The sequence below is a fragment of the Bombina bombina genome, chromosome 5, assembly GCF_027579735.1.
Source record: "Bombina bombina isolate aBomBom1 chromosome 5, aBomBom1.pri, whole genome shotgun sequence".
Lineage (NCBI taxonomy): Eukaryota > Metazoa > Chordata > Amphibia > Anura > Bombinatoridae > Bombina > Bombina bombina.
The window spans coordinates 524,698,303-524,720,119 of record NC_069503.1 but is presented as its reverse complement, the minus strand read 5'-3'; positions in this window follow the sequence as shown (position 1 = coordinate 524,720,119).

The following is a 21,817-nucleotide window of genomic DNA, read 5'->3' as shown; positions in this document are numbered from 1 at the left end:
TACTAGACATTAGGTATATACATAGCTTACCCCTTTCCATCATAGTAGCATAGGGTCTAGCAGGTATAGGTATATAGTTGTGGTACAATAGGAGAGCATCCCTAGAAGTACAACGTGACTTGTGATACAGAGGCACACATCAAATATATAGGGGATAATAAACAGCATGTAAATATGGGCTATACTAAACTGTATTAAAGATAAATTGTGAGTACAATTGTGTATTAATCCTTTAACATCAGGGGTATATGATAAATCTAACAAAAATGAGTATAATGAAATCATACTAGACATTAGGTATATACATAGCTAACCCCTTTCCATCATAGTAGCATAGGGTCTAACAGGTTTAGGTATATATAGTTGTAATACAATAGGAGAACATCACTAGAAGTACAACGTGGATTGTGATACAGAGGCACATATCAAAACTTATAAGCAGCTATATTAATCTGTAAAGTACCTATAACAGTAGCAAATAATAGCACTACTTTAAAAAGAATAATATAAACACTATTGAAGAAAATGAGCTATCAGCATCTCAGATACAGTTCGCATAATATTAATTATCCATAAGGCTTAGGTGATTCCATTTAACTTGGACAAATTTATAAAATGTATATTAACTATATGAAAGTGTGTGAAAGGAAGCAATCTGTCCTGACAGGGGTACTCCCCGGATCTAACTGCACCGTAGTTATTGACTTATATCAGCTATAAGGTGGTGGAATAGGTACTGCTGTGTCTTCCCAAGCTACTGCTGCAGTCTAGCTTTAAATGAAAGTGCATTGGTGTTTGTCACATACCTGTAAAACAGTAGATACCATTGCTGATCTCACTTCTCTTAATTAACTGACTGCTATAGAAATCCTTCAGGGATAGTATATATCGTCAGGCAATAAATATTCTTCCTGCATTTTGTCACTAGTGTGTTATGTACAAGAACATGCAGGGCTGAGCTAATTCCAGGATATACTATGGTTAAGTCGACAGTAATAAGGAGCCGGGCAAAAAAAGGAATGCAAAGCTGGCGTAGTTATGAGGTGTGTGCAAACCCAAGCTATTAGATAAGCGTAATGTGTATACATATACTCACACATACACCTGAGCAACAGAGGCAATTAGTATTAAGTTACACGCATTACCTATGTGTTATACTGACTTTCCACACATGAGCATCTGCTAACCATACCCCTTAACAACTAAACTACAGGACTGTACATCTAGAACTTAAGTCGGTATCACCTATACCCAAATCTGGCTTAAGGAAAAAAATCAGAGAAGAAGAACAGTACAGATAATATATCAATAATATACTTAACATATGAGTAGAGAGGGGCTATCTGCCACTATCAGTGTACTTTATAAGTTATTCTGGGCATACCAAAAGGGATGGGTCAGTAAAAGATGTGTGTTACCATTTATATATATATCACCCAAAATCAGTACTTATAATATAGTATATGAGCAATACTAGACTGTTTGTTGAATACAGTCCAGTCTACACAAGGTAAGTCAGAAGTTACTCCTTAATTGATCCTTTTCCAGAGGAGCTGCTGTTTGTAAGCAGAGAGAAATGAGCAGAACATATGTGAAAGTGGTTGCTCATATCAGCATAGCGAACATCAGCAGAGTCTATAACTGCTCTACCCAACTCCTATTTTCACTGAGGTTAGATTGCCTGCGAGATGGGGTCCATACTGTATATCGACGTGTATTTCCAATAAAGTCCCGACTGAGCATGGGAGTATTGCCGTGTTTACAAGACTCCCTTTCGGGAAGGGCAGTGCTCTAGCACAGATGCTACATTGAGGATAGAGCTCGTGGGTCTGCTCACACAGAATCACAGGGTCTCTTGAAGGCAGCTCAGGATAGGAGATATTATTAGTTCCCTGTACGTGCCCGCCGGGACCGGCCGCATCCCGCCGGAGCGCGCCCAGGCCTGAACAAGCTAGCTGCATCTGGACATGGGGAACCCTATTACAAGGTAAGAACTTACGTAAGGGCTTCCATCTATCTATCGGGGTAGGATTATCCAGTGACCGCATCTCTTCTCTGCTGCATGGCGATCTATCAACGATGGGTAGCGTCACCGCCCTGTCTGTCAGTTTAGCCGCAGTACGGATCTTCAGGAATCCACTCGTCTCTATCTCCAGTATTGATGGAAGTAGTGTGAGCGGTAGCCCCATCTCCAGCTCAACAGACGTGGCGGCAAGTAAGGTGGGTGGGCTGACGCCGTCCCTTATGTCCACATGCTCTTCTTGGGGTATAGGTCCCCTTCTTGTGTCCGGGTCTCTGGCTTTCTCATAGCTGACCTTAGGCAGGCTGATAAGTCTTCATAGCTGGCAGTCAGTTGCAGATTGAACTCCCATAGAGCCTCATATATATCTGCCGGTACCGTCTCCATGTTTGTCTCTGTATCTTTAGTAGGCCTCAGAGACCTGCGTGTAATATTGGTGGTAGACTGATATAAATATTCAGGGAAGTAACTTTCAAGTAGTTTAAGGCCAGTCCTGCTTGCTCAGAATTAGGTTTTTGGGGCAAATTGCATTAAAGATGCTGCAATTTGCCGTTAGTTTACAGAAGTTTCAGCAGGAGCTCTCTAAAATGCTTCCTCTCTGCTTGGCTGCTGGCTCCACCCCCTTGGTACTGCATTTTAAAGTCAGTAGTTAAGAGTTTTATGGTACAACGCCGTAGCATAAAACTCTTAACTAAAGTGCTAAAAAGTACACTAACACCCATAAACTACATATTAACCCCTAAACCGAGGCCCTCCCGCATCGCAAACACTAAAATTACATTTTTAACCCCTAATCTGCCGAACTGGACATCGCCGTAACTATAATAAATATATTAACCCCTAAACCGCTGCACTCCTGCCTCGCAAACATTAGTTAAATATTATTAACCTCTAATCTGCCGTCCCTAACATCGCCGACACCTACCTACATTTATTAACCCCCAATCTGACACCCCCAACATTGCCACCACTATATTAAAGCTATTAACCCCTAAATCTAACCCTAACCCCCTCTAACTTAAATAGTATTACAATAAATCTAAATAAAATTCCTATCATTAACTAAATTCTTCCTATTTAAAACTAAATACTTACCTATAAAATAAACCCTAAGCTAGCTACAATATAACTAATAGTTACATTGTATCTAGCTTAGTGTTTATTTTTATTTTACAGGCAAGTTTGTATTTATTTTAACTAGGTAGAATAGTTACTAAATAGTTATTAACTATTTAATAACTACCTAGCTAAAATAAATACAAAAGTACCTGTAAAATAAAACCTAACCTAAGTTACAATTACACCTAACACTACACTATAATTAAATTAATTCCCTAAATTAAATACAATTAAATAAAATTAGCTAAAGTACAAAACCCCCCCACTAAATTACAGAAAATAATAAACAAATTACAATATTTTTAAACTAATTACACCTAATCTAATCCCCCTAACAAAATAAAAAAGCCCCCCCCAAAATAAAAAAGCCCTACACTAAACTAAATTACAAAAAGCCCTTAAAAGGGCCTTTTGGGGGGCATTGCCCCAAAGTAATCAGCTCTTTTACCTGTAAAAAAATAATTACAAATCCCCCCCAACATTAAAACCCACCACCCACACAACCAACCCTACTCTAAAACCCACAAAATACCCCCTTAAAAAAAACTAACACTAACCCCTTGAAGATCACCTTACCAGGATAAGTCTTCATCCAACCGGGCCGAAGTCCTCAACAAAGCCGGGAGAAGTCTTCATCCAAGCCGGGCGAAGTGGTCCTCCAGACGTGCAGATGTCTTCATCCAGATGGCATCTTCTATCTTCATCCATCCGGCGCGGAGCGGGTCCATCTTCAAGACATCCGACGCGGAGCATCCTCTTCATCCTACGGCTAACACAGAATCAAGGTACCTTTAAGTGACGTCATCCAAGATGGCGTCCCTTCAATTCCGATTGGCTGATAGAATTCTATCAGCCAATCGGAATTAAGGTAGAAAAAATCCTATTGGCTGATCCAATCAGCCAATAGGATTGAGCTCGCATTCTATTGGCTGATTGAATAAGCCATTTGGCTGATTGCATCAGCCAATAGGATTTTTTCTACCTTAATTCCGATTGGCTGATTGAATTCTATCAGCCAATTGGAATTGAAGGGATGCCATCTTGGATGACGTCACTTAAAGGTACCTTCATTCTGTGTTAGCCATCGGATGAAGAGGATGCTCCGCGTCGGATGTCTTGAAGATGGACCCGCTCCGCCGGATGGATGAAGATAGAAGATGCCGACTGGATGAAGACTTCTGCCCGTCTGGAGGACCATTTTGCCCGGCTTGAATGAAGACTTCTCCCGGCTTCATTGAGGACTTCTGCTCTGTTTTTTTACAGGTAAAAGAGCTGATTACTTTGGGGCAATGCAACGCAAAAGGCCCTTTTAAGGGCTATTTGTAATTTAGTGTAGGGTAGGGCTTTTTTGGGGGGGGGGCTTTTTTATTTTGTTAGGGGGATTAGATTAGGTGTAATTAGTTTAAAAATCTTGTAATTTGTTTATTATTTTCTGTAATTTAGTGTTTGTTTGTTTTTTGTACTTTAGCTAATTTTATTTAATTGTAGTTAATTGTATTTAATTTAGGGAATTAATTTAATTATAGTGTAGTGTTAGGTGTTAGTGTAACTTAGGTTAGGTTTTATTTTACAGGTAAATGTGTATTTATTTTAGCTAGGTAGTTAGTATATAGTTAATAATTATTTAGTAACTATTCTACCTAGTTAAAATAAATACAAACTTGCCTGTAAAATAAAAAAAAAAAAACTAAGCTAGATACAATATAACTATTAGTTATATTGTAGCTAGCTTAGGGTTTATTTTACAGGTAAGTATTTAGTTTTAAATAGGAATTATTTAGGTAATAATAGTAATTTTATTTAGATTATTTTAAATTATATTTAAGTTAGGGGGTGTTAGGGTTAGGGTTAGACTTAGGTTTAGGGGTTAATACATTTAATATAGTGGTGGCGACGTTGGGGTTGGCAGATTAGGGGTTAATAAGTGTAGGTAGGTGGCGGTGACATTGGGGTGGCAGATTAGGGGTTAATAAATATTAGGTAGGTGTCTGCAATGTTGGGGGCAGCAGATTAGGGGTTCATAACTATAATGTAGGTGGCGGTGTACGGAGCAGCAGATTAGGGGTTAATAATATAATGTAGGTGTTGGTGATGTCGGGGCGGCAGATTAGGGGTTAATAAGTGTAAGATCAGGGGTGTTTAGACTCGGGGTTCATGTTAGGGTGTTAGCTGTAAACGTAAAATTTTTTCCCCATAGGAATCAATGGGGCTGCGTTAAGGAGCTTTACGCTGCTTTTTTGCAGGTGTTAGACTTTTTTTCAGCTGGCTCTCCCTGTTGATTCCTATGGGGAAATCGTGCACGAGCACATTACACCAGCTCACCGCTAACGTATGCAGCGCTGGTATTGGAGTTCAGTAATGAGCAAAATTTTGCTCAACGCTCACTTCTTGTCTGGTTTGTAAAAACCCGTAATACCAGCGCTGTCTGTAAGTGAGCGGTGAGCATAAACTGCTCGTTAGCACCGCACAGCCTCTAACGCAAAACTCGTAATCTAGGTGTGTATTTTTTTAAAGTTTCATTAGCTGTTTAAATAGTGATAAACTAATGATCACTGAATGGCTATAAAGAGAGATGTAGGGAAAGGTGGAATAAACATAGCATAGTGAGTGTTAAACTTGCTACTGTAGCTGTGCAAAGCAGTTTAAAATCCCTTTAAAGAACATCCTAGCTCCTGTTTGCCAGCCATTCAAAACAATATTCGCAGGGGCAGTTTGATACCCTTGATATGACAGAAGGTCTTTTCTTTTACATGTGGTTCTCACTACTCTGTATATATATATATACATATGTTAAAGGGACATTAAACACTAACTAAATGCTATATAGAATGATGCATTCAAAGACAAGATTAGTCTGAGACATGTAGGTGTATTTTTTTAAAGTTTTGTTAGCTTTTTAAATATTGACAAAATAAGTGTAAAGTTTTAGTGTCTCTAAAACAATGAGAGTTGCCATGTTGTAACTTAGGTTAACCTTCTCTTTTGTGGCCAAATAGGGACAGATATAAATAGGTCACTAGAGTGTGCAGCCAATGGCTGTGTGGAATATAACAGTGTTCTGCACTTCACTTCTAACAGATACTGAAAAGCTCACAATTTCAGAATGGAATTACAGGAAAAGGGGAGAAAATAAATAATGAAAGTATATTGCAGACTTTCTTTTATATATACGATTTATCATTTTATATAAACATCTCAAAGTGTTTACGGTCCCTTTAAAGGTACAAAAAAAGGGAAGTTGTTTAAAACATTGCACTCAATATTGCATATAAATCATATTAAAAGTTACCAAAGCTCCTTTTAAATGTATATGTAAAGACAGCTACCAACCACGCTTCAGTACAAACCTTTATTTATTTTTTAATTTCCAGGAAGAAAATAGCAAATCACAAGCCATACCATTTGCTCCTTTGAAAGAAAGAAAAGTGTAGTTCTAGCGCCACTGTTTTATTGGCTGTATCTTTATGGTCACTGGCCATGTTGTCAATATCTCATAAAATTTATATAAATTTAAAGAAGCACTAAACACCTTGTAATTACAAGACATTTTTGATGTCTTGGTATATATATAGCGAAGTAGGGAAAGATGTGGCGCTAAGGACCCCTTATATGCCAAGTACGAAAAGGATCCCTCATACAAAGATCCAGGGGTTAGTGAGGACAGATTCGGCAAGGTAGTACTGGCGCTTGGAAGCCTAAGGGTTAATGAGTATTGTTTTTGTAATAATTAATAAATCATAAATATTCTCAATATAAATAAGGACCTTTTAAATAGTTATATCAAGGAAAAAATGATTTCATAAAGGGATTATGAGTATTGATTAGATCTATATAAAGTACATTAATATATTCTCAGAGGACCCTTTTTAGGTTCGGTAAAGGAGACAATAAATATAAGTTGTACTGAGATAATTCAATATCGCTATAAGCTCATGTGTATTAATCAGTTGTGTGGATCGGTATAACACTTGTATGTTAAATTCTTAGATGACTAAAGCTCCCTATCACTTGAGACTAGCTCGATATAAGCAGGTTACAAAAGTGTAGGAGAATAGGATTAATCTCAAACGTATACCAATCTATATAACAGACTGTAAGTGATTGATAAATAACATTTATTATACAAAAAATCTACACAAACACTTATAAAATATACATATACAGTTGCTTATAAAATGGAAATGGGGTAAAACTAAAATTGGACGTCCAATAGTTCAAAAAATAGAGTACTAAAATTCAGATTAGAAATCACATATAAATAACCTGCTGAGATGCAGTGTCGGCATAGAGTACGTAGATAAGAAGTTTTTAAGCGGTACCTTAAAAGTTTTTAATGCCTCTCTCTACGTCTAGAGAGAGGATATTAATGTGCCACAGTGTTGATACGAATGGATCCGGTTCTCATTAAATTGTACTTAGAATATCACGCTGTCACTGTACTGGTACTTTGCGAATTCAAAGTATCTGAAACTTTTCCTGGGCCCAGGTAGTCTTCCGGCGTCGAGGTGTTACTGCTTCGCCTTTGTTGTGTTCCGGCGTTGCAGATCTGATCCGCCTGTTGTATGTAGCAGAGGGCGGTTTTTAGTGGTGAGCCCCTGTCTTCTTCTTGTGACGTAAGTCCTAACGTCAAGCTTTTTAGTTGTTGGCCCTTTTTGCCTGGTAGCAAGTTTTTATAGGCTGTGTCCAACTTTAGAATGGGCTCGTTTCCACTGGTTATATCCCTCTTTATGATCAATCCGGGTTGAGGGTCTGTAAATCCGTAAGGTGCACTGTATTATTTCACAGCTGCTCGTCAGTTGTTGGTATTAAGTAGAAAATTTAGCAATTCAGTTCAACATGTTTCACCCCTCACTCGGGGCTTTTTCAAGAATCATGATGTCTTGGTATAGAATAGCATATTAAAACATATATTAGGAGCAATCAGAGGCTAAAGGTTTACATATAAACAATAAGGTCTAAAGTAAAAATTGTGCATAACTCAGTAAATACTCATGGATTAGTGAGAGAAAGGTATATAAACAGAATTTAATCACACCTTACTTACAAAAAAGTAAAAAGCTATAACAAATAATCGTTAGCTGCAAACAGTATAAAAATCGAACGTCTCCGATATATAAACAAATAAAATCAGTAGCCCTAGATTATTGCCACAAAAAAAAAAGGGATTGTCAACCAATATTAAAAGTTCCAGTTAAAAACTGCTGATTCATAACAATCCAAATGGTTAAAAACAATATGATTCTAAGGCAGAATGTTCATAATGTTAGCAGTCCCAGATAGATAATTACATATTACCTTATTCCTTCATGGTTGTGTTCGACACAGGGAACAGCAAACTTACTGGCTGCTCTACTTCCGTAGAGATTCGAGTACTCAACCGTTGCAGTCACATGTGCAGAGACTGTCAGAATGCTCCGATCTTATTGGCTGGTGTCGGTTTTCTTTTGTTAAACAAAAACTTTTCCAGCTGATTAATCTGTGTGCTCCTACTGTACTGTAGTGAAAAGTAGTGATGTCGCGAACCTAAAAATTTCGGTTCGCAAACGGCAGACTCGAACTTCCACTACTGTTAGCGAACCGGGCGAACCGCCATTGACTTCAATAGGCAGGCGAACTTTAAAACCCACAGGGACTCTTTCTCGCCACAATAGTGATGGAAAAGTTGTTTCAAGGGGACTAACACCTGGACTGTGGCATGCCGGAGGGGGATCCATGGCAAAACTCCCACGGAAAATTACATAGTTGATGCAGAGTCTGGTTTTAAGCCATAAAGGGCCTAAATCCCCTAACATTCCTAAATTGTTTGGAATAACGTTCTTTAAAACATCAGGTATGATGTTGTATCGATCAGGTAGTGTAAGGGTTACGCCGCTTCACAGTGACAGACCAAACTCCCCGTGTAACGCACCTCAAACAACTGCAAACAGTCCATTTGCACAACCACGAGATAGATAGATTTGATAGCACAGTATATGCTGTGAGCCTGACACACAGGCTGGCACTAGTGGCAGGCTGTCCTGGCAACTAAAATTAAATAACACTAGCAGACTGATGTAAAAGTTTTTTTTTTTAAATTTACACTAATGTTACAACAGATATGAGTGGTGGCACTGAGGATGGAAGTAGGCACAGTATATACTGTGAGACTGACACACAGGCTGGCACTAGTGGCAGGCTGGCCTGGCAACTAAAATTAAATAACACTAGCAGACTGATGTAAAAGGTTTTTTTTTAAAAAAAGTTACACTAATGTTACAACAGATATGAGTGGTGGCACTGAGGAAGTAGGCACAGTAAATGCTGGGAGCCTGACACACAGGCTGGCACTAGTGGCAGGCTGGCCTGGCAACTAAAATTAAATAACACTAGCAGACTGATGTAAAAGTTTTTTTTTTTTTAAAAATGACACTAATGTTACAACAGATATGGGTGGTGGCACTGAGGATGGAAGTAGGCACAGTATATGCTATGAGGCTGACACACAGGCTGGCACTAGTGGCAGGCTGGCCTGGAAACTAAAATTAAATAGCACTAGCAGACGGATGTAAAAGTTTTTTGTTTTTTTTTAAATTACACTAATGTTACAACAGATATGAGTGGTGGCACTGAGGATGGAAGTAGGCACAGTATATGCTGTGAGCCTGACACACAGGCTGGCACTAGTGGCAGGCTGGCCTGGCAACTAAAATTAAATAACACTATCAGACTGATGTAAAAGTTTTTTAAAAAAATGTTTACACTAATGTTACACCAGATATGAGTGGTGGCACTGAGGCTGGTAGTGGCAGGCTGGCCTGGCAACTGAAATTAGTTTACACTAGCAGACTGATGTAAAAGTTTTTTTTAAAAAAAATTACACTAATGTTACACCAGATATGAGTGGTGGCACAGAGCAATTAGGCACAGTATATGCTGTGAACCTTATACACAGGCCTGCTGGCAACTGAAATTAGATTACACTAGCAAACTGATGTAAAAGTTTTTTTTTATATAAATTTACAATAATGTTACACCAGATATAAGTGGTGGCAGTGAGCAAGTAGGCACAGTATATGCTGTGAGCCTCACACACAGGCTGAGAGGCAGGCAAATGCAAATGCAATTAGATTACAAAAAAAAAAAAGACTGAAGTTCTAGCCCTAAAAAGGGTGCTGTCCTTACAGCAGAGATCAGATGAGTCCTTCAGGACTGTAGTGGACACTGAATACACTAGCCTAGCTATCAATTTCCCTAAAAAATCAGCAGCACTATCACTCCTCTCACTAAGAATGCAGGATCAGAATGAATCTAAAATGGCTGCTGCCCAGGAGCTGGGAGGGTCTAGGAGGGAGTGTCTGCTGCTGATTGGCTCAAATGTGTCTGCAGACTGTGAGATACAGGGTCAAAGTTTACTCAATTATGACGAATAGGGGGCGGATCGAACATCGCATATGTTCGCCCGCCACGGCGAACGCGAACAAGCTAAGATCGCCGGGAACTGTTCTCCAGCGAACTGTTCACGAAATCACTAGTGAAAAGACCTCTCTTAAGTGCAATTTGCCCGCAGGATACTTAGATGGTGCTTAAGAAATTCCAACAGAAATCTTATTCAGCCGGCCGTGATAGAATATTTGGCATTTATGTAGTACAAAAATATGTGAGTGCAAACGCAGGCTCCAGGTATCTGTGCTAGTTTACCGGTATCTCAGCCTTAGTGTCTACTTATATAGAAGTTCCAGCAGACAACTTTGTTCTCAGCATAAGAAATGTGAAGTATTTAGATATAGTGGATTATTCTTACTGCATCTCGTTAGCAAACATCAATGCGTTTCTCCCTTCATGAGGGTTTTTTAAGATGAGAGAGTTGCAGTCCAAAGCTTCCTTTAAAGTCTCTCTGGGGTGAAAATTTCTGGTTTCTTTGCTACTCATGCAAAGCCTGCCAACACAGCTTTGGTGAAATATATCTGTGCCTGTTCTCATGTGATTATACGAACACCCTACTGTTAATTACGTCTCTCTCTGCACCTCTTCTTTTGTTTAAACAAAGAAAAATGACACCAGCCAATAAGATCAGAGCATTCTGACAGTCTCTGCACATGTGACCGCAACGGTTGAGTACTCAAATCTCTATGGAAGTAGAGCAGCCTGTAAGTTTGCTGTTCCCTGTGTCGAACACAACCCTGAAGGAATAAGGTAATATGTACTTATCTATCTGGGACTGCTAACATTACGAACATTAGACATGTGCGATTCATTTCGGATTGTTTCAGAAATTCGGAAAATTCTGTAAATTCGGAGATTCGGATCGATTCGAATTTCCAAATTAAAATACTGCCGAATCTACCGAATCAATCCGAATTAGCTGCCGAATCTACTGACTAAATCCGAATTAGCTCGGTAAATTCGGCATTCCCCCATAGGAAACAATGGGGCAGTTTCGGCTGAAAAAAAACCTAACACCTGCAAAAAAGCAGCGTTCAGCTCTTAATGCAGCCCCATTGTTTCCTATGGGGAAACACTAAGTCTACGAAGTCTGTCACTGAGTGCCTACTACAATGATGACCCTTAGCTCTAATAAATTGACCCCTAGCGGTCAAAAGTGTATGGAGAATCAGAAGAAGTAATATCAAAGCGCCAAACAACAATGGCAGGGTCTGGATAATGTGAAATGAGTATTAATCAAGCAATAGCATTTTGAATAAGAAATTATAACAATGTGACAGTTTGAACAATTTAATGTGACAATAAAACAAATGATGTAACAATTTAAAACAATGTTGGTTAAAACAATGTTACAATAAAAACAAATAATCGAGGATCCAAGATTTTACAATTAGATAAAACCAGCTCCTATAGGAGATGACAAGAATAACAATATAAAGTACAAATGAGTGGCTTCCTGTGTGGTGGCCTGTGGGCGTGTTGGAGCGGTGTGCTAAATACCTTGTGTCTAAGGATTTAATGTATCTGCTCTAATATTAAAAAAGCATGTAATGTTCAATTGATAGATGCGTATACTTTATGTTGATTATTATGTGTCAGAATCAAAAACTGTGTGGAAAAACAATTACAAACAATATTTTGAAAATAGGGAAAAAACTGCTCTAAAAAACGATAGGCAGAGAACAGTGTGAATTGTGAAACTTCAAAAAAAAAAATACAAAAAATAGTGCTTTTCTAAATGCAAACTGTCTTCATAACTGGTTGACAGTTAAAATAATATCAATGAAAATGTAAAACAGTGAAAAAAGTAAAAAAGCGGTCTTCACAAATTATGCAAATATATCCAGTGAGATGCAAAAAATCAAGTGAAAAAAGGAGAGAAAGATAGTCTGTTCAAATTGGTGTAAAACAGTCACATAACCAAATATAAAGTCAAATATAAGATGTGTGTGTGTGATGGTTTTCCTCCAAAATTGAGGGTGCAACTGTGTCTTCAAAACAATAAATTCAACTTGCTGCAGATAAAGGTCCTTCTGCCAAAAAAGAAATAAACAATAGTGTAGATGGTTTTAAAAGAATAGCAATATCAGAATGTCACTCACCAGTCGACGCGTTTCGGTCATCCACTGACCTTTATCAAGACTGTTTTTTTAATATAATTGTGGTCTTTATATACCTTAGTTGGTAATTGCCATTTATCGTTATACCGGAAGTGAACTTTACCACTTCCGGTTTCACGTAACTTAGATAATTGTTATGTTTCTTAAATGCCGTATATTTGCTCCTCAGATTATAAGGCATTTTTCTCTGTCTTCATCCCTATTTGTTTTATTAATTTTAAACAGCTGTGGGATGATTTTTTTCAGCGATCACTTATAACTTTACTATGTGTATTCCCCTATTGGTTGGCCTTATACACATAGATCCTTCTGATTGGCTAAATAAAGGGCGTGTTATAGAATGTCTACTCTATTGGCCATTGATAGTGTTATTGGTAACTTTGGTTACAGGACTGCATGTCCGTTTTCCAAGCTTGCCTATTGGATGCCAGGGATTGTCCACACTTCTTAACGGTTGGTTCAATTTGGAGGTGTGTGAAGAATTATAGGATTCTATTGGTTTCTGTTAGTGTGACACGAGAGATATCGTTGTACTGAATTTTTGCCAACTAATATATATAAAAACAATATCAGTTAAATTGTGTAAGACCTTAATGATCCTTTATGACATATAGAATTACAACTGTATTGCTACAATATGTATGGGTCCTATTTGTATCATCTGTAAGTGTACTAGCTGGACTTTTTCAGATTGTTACACGGAGTATTGTTTCACAAGGAAGGATTTAGGTTTTTTTGCTTGACAGCCTTCTAGAAAAATAGACCCTGTACAGTGTTCCTTGTGCTTATGATCAAACTTTATTGACTTTTGTTGATCTTAATAACTACTCATATGCAACTTTTCAAAAGTGTATTACTACCTTAAAAGCGGGTATATTACTTGAAATTCAGGTTTCTTGCTGATTCTCCAATATGTATTTTAATGAATTACTTAAAAACTTTAAAAAACTTTTTATCAAATATGTGATGGAAAAAGGGAATATATCAATATTGGCTAGCTTTTATCTTTATAATGTTTATAGAACAAAAGTGTTCTTGTGGTACTTATTAGTTTTCAGTTTCTATTTGGCCTAAAGAAATGTAATGAAACTAATCTGCAGAGACTTATTAGAATTTTTAAAGTGGATTATGTAATCTCCACTATCGAAAGGGATTTTCAAATGGAAATTCGGAAAGTTATTCCTTTTCTGGTCAGTATTCTATATATATTTGTATTTATCTACTAATTACTTTGGTTAAAAAGATACTTTATCTGATGTACTAGACTTATATATACAAGGATATTTACATTGATCATTATGTGTGAGAGGATAACAATGTTACATCTGGGTTTTATTCACCCATGGTTTTGTCCATGGTGTGATCAAGATTTTTCTAATGATATAATATTTATGTCTAGTGGGCTCGGGAGAGTCAATACTCCCTAGGACCACTATTACAATATGAACAACTATAAATAGATTCACCTATGGGTCAGAGATGAGGTACAGATGGATAGCTCTTGCTTGCACATCTTATTGTCATTCTTATACCAATGTAATGGTCAAATATTTGAAGAATGTTAGCTATTATGTTTAATGATATGACATATGTGTCTGGTGAGCTCAGGAGAAACTTTGCCCCCTGGGATCACTATTACAATATGGGCAACTTTAGATAGATTCACATCTAGGTCAGAGACGAGATATAAGGGGAGAGCTTTTACTTGCACAGCTTATTTTAGTTATTATTCCATTGTTCAATTTTCTGATTTAATTCTCGGCAGGTCAGATTAAGAAACTTTTTTAGTCATTCATCAGGATGGGTTCAGGCAGAAAAGGTATCTTCTCTTGTTGTTATTTCCGTCAATGTATCAGGGACCATCAGTTTCTTTTTAAGAGAAGAAATGGATTCACCAGGTCATCAGATTTTCTTGCACAAAAATCGGAAAGCATAATTCGTTCTACATTCCTTATCTTTCAAGGATGGTAGAAGTTAAAGATTTTATAAATTACTCCAGTGTTTATTTTAAACTTCTCCTTAGTTCAGATTTAATAAGTGGGACAAATCTTCTTTATTATTTAATCCTCTCGGAAAAAGACAATCTAGACGAAATATCCATTTTGATTCTTCTGTGAGTAGTTTTTTCTCCTGGTTGCCTCCTCTCCAGTCCTTTGGTACTTTTTGTATTCCCATATATTTCAATGTTCTAATATCTCCAAGATGTTTTTCGGAGAAATGTTTATACAATGCGGTCTCTTTGTTGAGTTTCTCAATACACAACAAATGCTCACGTATTCTGTCCCTCAATGCCCTAGATGTTTGTCCCACATACTGGAGACCACAGGGACATTGGAGTAGGTACACAACGTTTTTATCTTGACAGCGTATTAGATCCTTGATCTTGTATTTTTCTTGATTGTTATGTGATTGGAATTCTGTGGATTTGCTACCACATTTACATGCCTTGCATGTGTGACAAGGAAAAAAGCCTTTTACAGTTTTCCCAAATGTGTCTTTTATTTCAGATTTTTTTGACCTTTTTTATGCTAGGGGCTAGTTTGTTTTTCAAATTATTAGCCTTTCTATACACAAATTTTAGTCTTTGAGGTAGTTTTTCTCCGAGGATGTCATCATCCTTCAAAATATTCCAATGTTTCTGAAAAATGTTCTCAATAATATGGCTGTTTTCACTATATTCCGTTATTAATGGTATATTAAGAATCTCGTTTCTTTCGTTCCCACTTATCTTATCTTTATATTTGGTTAGCTCTTTTCTTTCAATTTTTTCGATTTCTTCTATCTTCTGATCCAAGAGTTTTTCATTATAACCTCTCTCAAGGAATTTTGCCTTGATTATTTGGGCTTGTTCTTCCCATTTTTGAGGGTTTGAGCAATTTTTCTTCATCCTTAAAAGTTGTCCCTTTGGGATGTTCGCTTTCCAATTTCTATGATGACAACTGGTTTGGTGGACATAGTTGTTGCTGTCCACCTTTTTTAAAATGCGTTGATGTTTCAATGACATTGTCCTTGATTTCTATTTTTAAATCAAGGTATGTGAGGGATTTATGGCTATATTCATAGGTGAAATGGAGATTTGCTTCATTTTGATTCACCACCTTAAATGTGTATTCTAGATCTTCTTGTGTTCCTTTCCAGATCAGTATGATATCGTCGATGTAGCAGCGATAAAAGACCAGGTCCGCGCCCGCTGGGCATGATTCCCAGAAAATTTCTTCCCATTTAGCCATGTAGAGATTGGCATAGCTGGGCGCGAACCTGGTCCCCATCACCGTCCCACAGATCTGTCTGTAGAAATTCCCTTCATTACAAAAATAATTGTGATGTAGGATATAATGAATACTCTCGAGTATGAAATCACATTATCTTGCCGGAATTTCTTCATCTCTCTCTAAATAAAATTGTACTGCTCTCATTCCTTCTTCATGAGGAATACTTGTGTATAATGCTGTGACATCACTCGTTGCCATGATGTAGTTCTCTTCCCAGTTTATTTCCTCAAGTAGGTTGATTATCTGAGTAGAATCTCTTAGATAAGATGGACGTTCCTTGACCATTTTTTGGAGATGTCTGTCCACGTACTCCGACAGATTGCTGCTCAAAGATCCTATCCCCGAAATAATTGGTCTTCCCGGGGGATTATTAAGATTTTTGTGAATCTTCGGGAGGTGGTATATTATGGGGGTCTTAGGGAACTGTACATTCTCCTAAAGGGAGCAAAAGAGGACAACATCTTGAATGAAAAGGAGTACAATTATATTAATGTACAGTTCCCTAAGACCCCCATAATATACCACCTCCCGAAGATTCACAAAAATCTTAATAATCCCCCGGGAAGACCAATTATTTCGGGGATAGGATCTTTGAGCAGCAATCTGTCGGAGTACGTGGACAGACATCTCCAAAAAATGGTCAAGGAACGTCCATCTTATCTAAAAGATTCTACTCAGATAATCAACCTACTTGAGGAAATAAACTGGGAAGAGAACTACATCATGGCAACGAGTGATGTCACAGCATTATACACTAGTATTCCTCATGAAGAAGGAATGAGAGCAGTACAATTTTATTTAGAGAGAGATGAAGAAATTCCGGCAAGACAATGTGATTTCATACTCGAGAGTATTCATTATATCCTACATCACAATTATTTTTGTAATGAAGGGAATTTCTACAGACAGATCTGTGGGACGGCGATGGGGACCAGGTTCGCGCCCAGCTATGCCAATCTCTACATGGCTAAATGGGAAGTAATTTTCTGGGAATCATGCCCAGCGGGCGCGGACCTGGTCTTTTATCGCCGCTACATCGACGATATCATACTGATCTGGAAAGGAACACAAGAAGATCTAGAATACACATTTAAGGTGATGAATCAAAATGAAGCAAATCTCCATTTCACCTATGAATATAGCCAGAAATCCCTCACATACCTTGATTTAAAAATAGAAATCAAGGACAATGTCATTGAAACATCAACGCATTTTAAAAAAGGTGGACAGCAACAACTATGTCCACCAAACCAGTTGTCATCATAGAAATTGGAAAGCGAACATCCCAAAGGGACAACTTTTAAGGATGAAGAAAAATTGCTCAAACCCTCAAAAATGGGAAGAACAAGCCCAAATAATCAAGGCAAAATTCCTTGAGAGAGGTTATAATGAAAAACTCTTGGATCAGAAGAAGAAATCGAAAAAATTGAAAGAAAAGAGCTAACCAAATATAAAGATAAGATAAGTGGGAACGAAAGCAACGAGATTCTTAATATACCATTAATAACGGAATATAGTGAAAACAGCCATATTATTGAGAACATTTTTCAGAAACATTGGAATATTTTGAAGGATGATGACATCCTCGGAGAAAAACTACCTCAAAGACCAAAATTTGTGTATAGAAAGGCTAATAATTTGAAAAACAAACTAGCCCCTAGCATAAAAAAGGTCAAAAAATCTGAAATAAAAGACACATTTGGGAAAACTGTAAAAGACTTTTTTCCTTGTCACACATGCAAGGCATGTAAATGTGGTAGCAAATCCACAGAATTCCAATCACATAACAATCAAGAAAAATACAAGATCAAGGATCTAATACGCTGTCAAGATAAAAACGTTGTGTACCTACTCCAATGTCCCTGTGGTCTCCAGTATGTGGGACAAACATCTAGGGCATTGAGGGACAGAATACGTGAGCATTTGTTGTGTATTGAGAAACTCAACAAAGAGACCGCATTGTATAAACATTTCTCCGAAAAACATCTTGGAGATATTAGAACATTGAAATATATGGGAATACAAAAAGTACCAAAGGACTGGAGAGGAGGCAACCAGGAGAAAAAACTACTCACAGAAGAATCAAAATGGATATTTCGTCTAGATTGTCTTTTTCCGAGAGGATTAAATAATAAAGAAGATTTGTCCCACTTATTAAATCTGAACTAAGGAGTAGTTTAAAATAAACACTGGAGTAATTTATAAAATCTTTAACTTCTACCATCCTTGAAAGATAAGGAATGTAGAACGAATTATGCTTTCCGATTTTTGTGCAAGAAAATCTGATGACCTGGTGAAACCATTTCTTCTCTTAAAAAGAAACTGATGGTCCCTGATACATTGACGGAAATAACAACAAGAGAAGATACCTTTTCTGCCTGAACCCATCCTGATGAATGACTAAAAAAGTTTCTTAATCTGACCTGCCGAGAATTAAATCAGAAAATTGAACAATGGAATAATAACTAAAATAAGCTGTGCAAGTAAAAGCTCTCCCCTTATATCTCGTCTCTGACCTAGATGTGAATCTATCTAAAGTTGCCCATATTATAATAGTGATCCCAGGGGGCAAAGTTTCTCCTGAGCTCACCAGACACATATGTCATATCATTAGACATAATAGCTAACATTCTTCAAATATTTGACCATTACATTGGTATAAGAATGACAATAAGATGTGCAAGCAAGAGCTATCCATCTGTACTTCGTCTCTGACCCATAGGTGAATCTATTTATAGTTGTTCATATTGTAATAGTGGTCCTAGGGAGTATTGACTCTCCCGAGCCCACTAGACATAAATATTATATCATTAGAAAAATCTTGATCACACCATGGACAAAACCATGGGTGAATAAAACCCAGATGTAACATTGTTATCCTCTCACACATAATGATCCTCTCACACAATTTCCATTTGAAAATCCCTTTCGATAGTGGAGATTACATAATCCACTTTAAAAATTCTAATAAGTCTCTGCAGATTAGTTTCATTACATTTCTTTAGGCCAAATAGAAACTGAAAACTAATAAGTACCACAAGAACACTTTTGTTCTATAAACATTATAAAGATAAAAGCTAGCCAATATTGATATATTCCCTTTTTCCATCACATATTTGATAAAAAGTTTTTTAAAGTTTTTAAGTAATTCATTAAAATACATATTGGAGAATCAGCAAGAAACCTGAATTTCAAGTAATATACCCGCTTTTAAGGTAGTAATACACTTTTGAAAAGTTGCATATGAGTAGTTATTAAGATCAACAAAAGTCAATAAAGTTTGATCATAAGCACAAGGAACACTGTACAGGGTCTATTTTTCTAGAAGGCTGTCAAGCAAAAAAACCTAAATCCTTCCTTGTGAAACAATACTCTGTGTAACAATCTGAAAAAGTCCAGCTAGTACACTTACAGATGATACAAATAGGACCCATACATATTGTAGCAATACAGTTGTAATTCTATATGTCATAAAGGATCATTAAAGGGACATGAAACCCAAATTTTTTCTTTCATGTTTTAGAAAGAGCATCCAATTATAAACAACTTTCTAATTTACTTCTATTATCTATTTTGCTTAATTCTCTTGATATTCTTTGCTGAAAAGCATATCTAGATATGCTTAGTAGCTGCTGATTGGTAGCTGCACATAGATGCCTCCTGTGATTGGTTCACTGTGTGCATTGCTATTTCTTCATTAAAGTATATCTAAAGAATAAAGCAAATTAGGTAATAGAAGTAAATTGGAATGTTGTTTAAAATTATATGCTCTACCTTAATCATGAAAGAAAATGTTTGGGTATAGTGTCCCTTTAAGGTCTTACACAATTTAACTGATATTGTTTTTATATATATTAGTTGGCAAAAATTCAGTACAACGATCTCTCTCGTGTCACACTAACAGAAACCAATAGAATCCTATAATTCTTCACACACCTCCAAATTGAACCAACCGTTAAGAAGTGTGGACAATCCCTGGCATCCAATAGGCAAGCTGGGAAAACGGACATGCAGTCCTGTAACCAAAGTTACCAATAACACTATCAATGGCCAATAGAGTAGACATTCTATAACACGCCCTTTATTTAACCAATCAGAAGGATCTATGTGTATAAGGCCAACCAATAGGGGAATACACATAGTAAAGTTATAAGTGATCGCTGAAAAAAATCATCCCACAGCTGTTTAAAATTAATAAAACAAATAGGGATGAAGACAGAGAAAAATGCCTTATAATCTGAGGAGCAAATATACGGCATTTAAGAAACATAACAATTATCCAAGTTACGTGAAACTGGAAGTGGTAAAGTTCACTTCCGGTATAACGATAAATGGCATTTACCAACTAAGGTATATAAAGACCACAATTATATTAAAAAAACAGTCTTGATAAAGATCAGTGGATGACAGAAACGCGTCGACTGGTGAGTGACATTCTGATATTACTATTCTTTTAAAACCATCTACACTATTGTTTATTTCTTTTTTGGCAGAAGGACCTTTATCTGCAGCAAGTTGAATTTATTGTTTTGAAGACACAGTTGCACCCTCAATCTTGGAGGAAAACCATCACACACACATCTTATATTTGACTTTATATTTGGTTATGTGACTGTTTTACACCAATTTGAACAGACTATCTTTCTTGTAAAATCTTGGATCCTCGATTATTTGTTTTTATTGTAACATTGTTTTAACCAACATTGTTTTAAATTGTTACATCATTTGTTTTATTGTCACATTAAATTGTTCAAACTGTCACATTGTTATAATTTCTTATTCAAAATGCTATTGCTTGATTAATATTCATTTCACATTATCCAGACCCTGCCATTGTTGTTTGGCGCTTTGATATTACTTCTTCTGATTCTCGAAACACTAAGTCTACACCTAACACCCTAACATGAACCCCGAGTCTAAACACCCCTAATCTAACACTTATTAACCCCTAATCTGCCGCCCCCGCTATCGCTGACACCTGCATTATACTATTAACCCCTAATCTGCCGCTCCAGACACCGCCGCCACCTACATTATCCCTATGAACCCCTAATCTGCTGCCCCCAACATTGCCAACACCTACATTATACTTATTAACCCCTAATCGCCCCCCAACGTTGCCACAACCTAACTACAAGTATTAACCCCTAATCTGCCGACCGGACATCGCCGCCACGATAATAAATGTATTAACCCCTAAACCGCTGCACTCCCACCTCGCAAACACTATAAAAAATTGTATTAAACCCTAATCTGCCCTCCCTAACATCGCCGTCACCTACCTACAATTATTAACCCCTAATCTCCCGTCCCCAACGTCGCCGCTACTATAATAAAGTTATTAACCCCTAAACCTATGTCTAACCCTAACCCTAACACCCCCCTAAGTCAAATATAATTTAAATAAAACAAAATAAATTTACTATAATTAAATAAATTAATCATATTTAAAACTAAATACTTACCTGTAAAATAAACCCTAATATAGCTACAATATAACTAATAGTTACTTTGTAGCTATTTTAGGATTTATATTTATTTTACAGGCAACTTTGTAGTTATTTTAACTAGGTACAATAGTTATTAAATAGTTTTTAACTATTTAATAACTACCTAGCTAAAATAAATACAAATTTACCTGCAAAATAAATCCTAACCTAAGTTACAATTAAACCTAACACTACACTATCATTAAATTAATTAAATAAATTAATCCTATTTAAAACGAAATACTTACCTGTAAAATAAACCCTAATATAGCTACAATATAACTAATAGTTACATTGTAGCTATTTTAGGATTTATATTTATTTTACAGGCAAATTTGTATTTATTTTAACTAGGTACAATAGCTATTAAATAGT